This window comes from Hemitrygon akajei, chromosome 11 (genome assembly GCF_048418815.1).
Source record: "Hemitrygon akajei chromosome 11, sHemAka1.3, whole genome shotgun sequence".
In the NCBI taxonomy this organism is placed as follows: Eukaryota; Metazoa; Chordata; class Chondrichthyes; order Myliobatiformes; family Dasyatidae; genus Hemitrygon; species Hemitrygon akajei.
In genome coordinates, this window is record NC_133134.1 from 50,130,509 (window position 1) to 50,137,677 (window position 7,169).

A 7,169-nucleotide genomic window follows, 5' to 3' on the forward strand; every position below is an offset into this window, starting at 1 on the left:
ACTTGCTTACAGTGTGTATTAGAATGGAGATGGCAGGTAGATAGGTGAAAATGTTAACTATAGCACTGTAGGGTAAAGTAAGGGGTTGCCTTTGGGAATGTAATAATTAAAGTTAGACTGTGTTTTGTCACAGTCAAAACAAAACCAAGAAAAAATATCTGCTTGATACAAGCCAAATTAAAATGTTTCGGTAATTACAAAGAACTTGGAAAAGGAGGAAGTAGGTCTAGTTAATAGAATCCACATTGAGATCAAAGACAAAAATCAAAGTTCTTCTACTGAGGGAACTGATGATTTAAAAAAAAAACAGAAGTTTGCTGTAACGTGAACAAAGTCACCAGAGAGACTCTGAAGCTAGTGGACACAGAAGTGTTTTATTTGACAAAATGAGACACTCTTGGAGGAAGAGGCCTCCTGACCCAATATTACATGACATTTTTAATATGCTAAAGATCAAAGGTAATAGCAGGACAATTCTATAGTTACAATATATCTACAATGCTTCCTTTGAATTGCATACTCCTCTTTCTTTGCACTCTCACTCCAGCCACCCAAAATGAATGTTAATCAGCATTGTCTGGTTTGCAATCAACTCCAGGGCTCAGATTCAGGAAAACTATTGTTCAGGGCTGCATTTTAAGTCCAATCTACAATTCACATTTATGTCTGAAGATTGGTTTCTGGTGAAGTAAGTATCTGCTGTATACCCTAACTCCAGAAGTTCATGGATGATAAGCTCAGGGTATCTCTAGCCACTTGGTACTTAGCTAGGGTATAGACATGGTGATGCATGCATGATTGGCTGTCTCATATTGGAGAAGAGGTTTGAATTCATTTAATAGGGAAAAACTGAGCCCTAATATAGTCTTATCCAAAATGAACTGAGTCAAGACTGCAGTAGAAAGGATATAAATGAAAGTAAATAAGATCTTAGACCAATAAGATAGTGGAAACAAGACAGCTCTGAAGATTGAAAGTGTGAGAGAAGATAGTAAAGAAAAATTCTGGCATAGACTTAGTGGGCTTAATGGCCCTCTTCTATGCCATAAGGCATTATGAGAAAAAAAACAAAAATAACATAAACTGTCAGGGAACAGATAGATTAATAGAACATAAGCATAAAATAGCTGTTAAAATAAACTGAGTGGAACAGCTAATACATACAAATGAAATTATCTGTAAAGCAATGTAAATAGCATACGAAATAAAGGGAAAGGAGGCAATAATTCACAGTGAGGAATAAATGTAATAGAGTTAATTGAAACATGCTCAATACAACTATTTTCGATTTGAAGTAATAAAGAGATAGATCTGGCAGTAAAATACTTCAGCATATGCTGTGGAAACATTGGGGAAGAAGCTATCATAATTAGAGGTTACATTATTGTGGTTGAAAAATAATAAAGACAATAGCAGAAAAATAAAAGAGACAGCATTAAGATAAAGATAAAGGCAGAATCTATAAGCACAGAAATGAGAGGTAAAAGTGATTGATTGTATCAATTGGAGTAAACTGCTCATAGTCCATAGATATTCCAATACATAAAACTGTCTCTTTTCTCTCCAAACATTTTGCATGTGCATGAAAACAAACGCTGCAGGTTACAAGTTTTATCCTCTCTATAGCTGACCTCCGTGACAACTTAGATCTTAAATATCTTGCAATTCTTTTGATCTCTTCTTCTAATGTTATGGCTCAGAAGGTAGAACCTTCCCAATTCCCTTTTCATTATATTGAAGACTGTGCTTAGACCACCCTTCAGTCTTCTATAACCAATCCCATTCTGTCCCATGGTGTAAGTATTCAGTGCTCTGTTAAATGTACACAGCAATTCTATAATTTCTATATATCTTTTGGGAGATGTGGTTCTCAAAACAGATTGCAATACCCTAAACATTATAATTTCCTCTTCTTTCCATTCCTGACTCTGAAAATGAAAAATTACATTTCTTAAGTCTTTTTAATCATCCTTTTGCTCCAGGACATCAGATTTCATGATCTTTACATGTTGGATTTTTTGCTCTCTTATAATGACAATGCTTCACACTGGTTGGAAAATATTCAACTTAATGGAACAATAGGAAAATCAACAAAGCCTTCAAAGTATATAAGGAGTTCAACTGGATTACAACGTAAATCATCCACAAATATAGTCTGAAGCCTTCAACACTGTTGTAGTAACTAGAAAAATTAGGTATAGGATATTTGGAACAAGCAGAAGTACATGAAAGATTGAAACAATGGATGTTCTGTCCTCTCTGTGATTGAGCTCATTAGCAGTTGCTAATGCTGCATGGTAGTGTAGTGGTTAGCACATTTTATGGTACCAGTTCCTACTAGGTTCAATTCCCACCACTGACTGTAAGGAGTTTGTATGTTCTCCCTGTGACTGTGTGGCTTTCCTCTGGGTGCTCTGGTTTCCTCCCATGGTCCAAAGACTTATGGGTTGGTAGGTTAATTACTTGTTGTAAATTGTCCTGTGATTAGGCTAGGGTTAAATCAGGGGATTGCTGAGTGACGTGGCTTGAAGTGCTGGTAGAACCTATTTCACGCTGTATCTCAATAAATAAATATCCTGTCATTGTCTTTCAAATAGTACACTGGTATTATCACCAAGAGAATAGTATCTTACCAATTCCCTTTGCATCATTTTAAGGTTCCTCCCTGGACTTCAAGATGAATGATTACTGAAGAACTCATGTTTGGCACCAGATAGCTATATCAGAGACCTTGAAGCCACCTTAAATGTTTCGAAACCCTAATACGCCTCTTTCTGTAGGCACTTCAAATTTTTAAGCATTAAATGTTACCCAAACCAAGATTCCATAAACATTAATCAAAAGGAGAAAAGCTGGAGAAATTAGAAATCTGAAGTGAAAAAATAGAAAATTCAGAAAGTATCCAGCAGAAGAGGCAGCATCTGTGGAGAAACATAATGAACATTTTTGACCATTGACCTTTCATCAGAACTAAGAGCCATATCTGAAGAAGATTAGTCAAAGAACTGATGAAGAGGCAGATCAATAGCTCGGCATGGACCAGATAGGCCAAAGGGCCTGTTTCTATACTATAGTGTTCTGAGACTCTATCGTAGTGGATTAGGTTCAGTTTCAACATTCTAAGATTCACTGGCCTAGGATATAAACTCTGATGTTTTCTGCATTGCCTGACCAATCCAGCATTTATTTATGTAAACATTAATCAGTAATTAACGTGAAAATCATTGGTGATCTTATAAATAGCACAGGTATGGATTTTTCCTGCTTACCAATAGATGACCCTCCTGAAACACTCCTTAAACTATTAGCTGTATGTTGTTATTTTGGCAGTTCAGACACAGAATTACTGTTGTTTGGTAGCCAGTTCAGTAGAAACAATGCATGTAATTTGTGGATTCCTTGAGTGACCAACAAGACCATAAAATTAATCAGAATGCAATATAGAAGTGAATTTTTTTCTAAAATAAAGAATGAAATACAGATAAGATTGACCAGCCTTGTGAAAGCTCCATGTCTGAGCTTCAAACAGGGTTTCAATCAGGACATACAATGGCAATGGTTTGTTCAGACTGTCAGCTCTGTCTGTTGAACAGTGCTCAGTCTGTTAGTAAGAATCCCAAACTAGGACAACAGGTGGAGACTATTTCACCAGCAAGTTCTAATCTGCTCCGTCATCTCTTAGAAATGCAAATATCACAGTTGTTTGAAAATTATTATTTTTATATTTCAATAGTAGACTTTATTCATAATTAAAACATACAGCATTCCCTCACAGACATGTCTCTGTGCTGAAAGGTCAACGAGTTTCAGGCAGACGAAAAGGCATACGTCACTGACTTGATGGCAGCTGCACTTCATGTCTGTCTCTCAGTTTGTCCTTGTGGACAGCCCTTAGATCAGAGAGTCCTGCTATGAAGATGCTGCAAATAAAACTGATCATTGACCCTTGTATCCGTCTTACACCCTGTTAGAAAATCCAAAGACTTGAGTGACCGTTTCTTCCCACTGCAGCCATCCCAAGGGCATCGTATATTGGGGGTGATATATCATCTGTAGAGGAAGGTTCTAACTGGATGGTCGCTTCTCACCATCAGCCAAGCCAGGTCTTGGTGCTTGTTGGTAAGATCTGGATAAGAGGCATTCTGCCATATGGTTTAGAGCATTTGCTCAGAAAACAGACAAACAGAATCCATAGGTGTCCCTAATACATTCTGTGCTGACCACTGCCTGTTTGACTTGTGCTCAAAGGTGTTTACGTTGAAGCACTCTTCCACAAAGGAGAGGTAGTGTGGCAAGGTACAGCTGACTGGGCTGTTGCACAGTAGAGGGGCCAGGCCTAACTTCTGCAATCCCCAAAACAGGTAGAACCTCGATACATGGTGAGATTTTGTGTCCATGTACTTTGGATCCACATACCCGCCTATTACAGCCACACATTAAGGTGGTCAGTAGGATGAGGTAAAGTTAGACCCATTTTTGCCACCATTCTCAAGGAACTTGTGCATTGTGATCCATTGGATTCTCTCCACCTTGGAGTATTGGATAAACTGGAAAATGTCCCAGATTATTTCAAAGGCAGAGGAGAAAGGAACAAGTTGAACTTAAGCCATTTGAAAATTTATTTGCCTACTCTTTATAATATTAATAAGTTTAAAATGGTTTTCCAGCCTGAGTCCAAGCTGCCTGCTGAGTGTGTATCACATTAGAGCTGGCATGACAACAAACTTGTAATAATGTTAAGTAGAAGTTAATATTTTCAATTGCTTTTAGATGCTTTTTAGTGTTTAACTTTACAAATTTGTAATGGTATTTTTGTTTTCTGAGAGTACACATTTGATTTTGGTTGCTTATGAGATACTCATAAACATCTAATTTACACTAAAGCTGTGACATTCAGTTAGCCTGCAGGCAAGGTTTCTCTGCCTGTCAAAGCTGTTTTGAGAGGGGAACCTTATGTTTATGCTCAGCAAGACCTGACATTATTGTCAGTCACTTTGATCATCTGAACATTATGTAGCTAAATAGTCTGCTTATGTTCTTCAGTCCCTCTATCTGTTCTGTTGTGCATGAAGTATGGATTATCATTTATGATTTCTCCCTGCTCTTACAGCTTGTGTTGCTTTAGTTTACAGGCATTATGCGTCTTCTATAATGCTTAATAGGAATTAGGATTCATTTCTTGCAACAACATTAAACTGATTCTGCTGTAATGTGATCTTTTCTTGATGAGTCTATATTTACAATGTGCGGGAATGAACAATTGTGCAAAAAATGTTTATTTTCTAACAATTATTTGCAGTGAGAAAGGTAAGTGAATTTAATGATGATCCAATGACTTATTGCTCAGAACGATTCCACAATAGTCATTGACGTAGTTTACTGTTCGTAAACAGACAGATTAGCAGCAGAGCGAAGGTTTATGGGGAGCTAAATTATCGACTTAATGATTTTTCAGAAGAAATCTTCAGCCTCAGAATTTTACTACAAATCATGACAATCTGTTTACAGGAAACATTGACACCTTCATCTTTATGAAGATTGCTGTCAGCTATGTGACCTGTCTATCCACTACATTTAAATAAACCAGCACCAAAATCCAATCTGAAACAGTAAGGCAAGTTGAAATGGAAAGTTATCAAGGCTCACAACTCAGTAGAATTCAGTATTCCTTAAACTGTATATTGTACTAATGGTTAAGGCAGTACCCTAATTCCATTGAGTTCATGCAAGAAAGAAGTAGCACTCCTGGTTTTAATAACCCTACTTACACTTTGTTTATTTGCTCTATTTAACATATAGTGAGCCTCTTAGAGTTGGCCAAGTCATAACACTGAAATTATTGTATAATTAATGATGTAACATGCAATGGACAGTATAGGGTATTTCAATTTCAATTTCAATTTCTGATGGGCAAATATCCTTCTTGAAATTGGGGAAGTAGTGACTTATTTCTGAGTCACATTTCATTGTTGAGTTGATCCATATTCCAGTACAGGGGCAGACTGTATCAAACAGAACAGCAATACTCTCCTGCAAGATTGGACATTATTCAGTATTGTCTTTCCTTTTTGACATTAAGAAAACTAACACATAATCAGTGGAGTGCCCACTTAATTGAGCCTTGTGTCCATAGTTTTGCATTGGACCTTACAGAGGTTCTGGGGGTAAAAATGCCTTTGAACTTTTCTCTAAAAAGCTTGCAATGTGATTTCTAAGGATTAAAAAAGTAAAATAAATCTTGTTCTTTTATGTTCATTTTACTTCTGACTGTAGTTTTATGGTTTAGGTTCATCTGTATAAATTATTGTCTATTTCAACTTGTTTATGTTGCCTGCTTTGGGAGACATATACACTCTTTTCGTGAATTAATTTAGCTGCATGAAGATGAATAATAAAAGACATTGTGACCTATGTGGAAACATATTTCGCAGCATTTCAATTGAGCCATCGGTTGATCAGGTCAAATGCTTATTTGGGCAATTCCTAAAGGACAAAAACAAATCAAGAAAATAACCAGGATTCCCTTTGTTTATTGGGAAACTATGCCTTCTAAATGGGATGGGAGACTTGCTGATCAGTTTCTAACTAGTGTCAGTTGCATGCACATTATATGGTCATTCGACACTTCACTGTGTGTAGAAAGAACAGTTTTTAAATAGTGTCACTTGCGTGCATTCAAAAAGCAGTGATTTTTGTCAGTGATAGTTGACGAGTAATAAGCAGTAAGATAAAGCAGGACTGTTTAGCTCACTGTAGTTTCAAGCATTCAGGCATGGAGATGTCAGAAACTGCCGGGATTGAAAATGAAATGATTTCACTACTTCAACAAGTTAGGAACTACGAAGAATTTGAAGGTATCGACAATCATCTTGAATGTTACAATGGAAATGAAGATTTGGAGGATGCAGTCGTCAAAAGCATTGTTTGAAGGCAGTCTACTATCTGCACTAGGTGTCAGTTCTAATTTTGTTCATTTACAGTCAATCAAAGGAACACGACAGGATACACTGGATTAAGACCATAAAACATAGGAGTGTAATCAGTCCATCTGGCCCATTGAGTCTGCTCCACCATTCAATCATGACTGATCCTTTTTTTCTATCTCCTCCTCAACCCCAGTTCCTGGCCTTCTCCCCGTAACCTTTGATACCATGTCCAATCAAGAACCT